Raw genomic sequence first — 501 nt, 5'->3', positions numbered from 1 at the left:
GAAGAAGAAGACGGCGGAGGAGGAGAAGAAGAAGTTATTTATTTGAAGCACAGAGCATTTAGTACATCAGTGTCATTGGCAAATATTAGCCGAACCTCTCTCTCGTTCCACCCTCTTTCATTTCTTCCCTCTCTCTCTCCCTCTCTCCCGCTTCTCTCTCTCTCTCTCCATGCTTTTATCTTTCCTTCTCCCTCCCTCACACTGTTTCACTGTAAATCGCCTCTCCTTTCTGACTCTTCCTCTCCCCTTGTATCCCCTTCACAGATATCACAACAAACGTGTGGGCGTCAGCGCAGGCGGACGGCGCGATGAACCGTGAACGGAGCTCACCTTTCAGTTGTTATTTGTTAATCCATTCAACTGCGATCACACAATTATTCAATGATGGTTACAAACGTCACCACCAACAACAACACCGCCACCGCCACCACCATCATCATCATCATCATCATCATCATCATCATCATCGTCACCAGTCATCTATAACACCAACATCACCAC

Source organism: Octopus bimaculoides, chromosome 9 (genome assembly GCF_001194135.2).
Source record: "Octopus bimaculoides isolate UCB-OBI-ISO-001 chromosome 9, ASM119413v2, whole genome shotgun sequence".
NCBI lineage: Eukaryota > Metazoa > Mollusca > Cephalopoda > Octopoda > Octopodidae > Octopus > Octopus bimaculoides.
Note: the sequence above shows the minus strand (reverse complement) of the source record.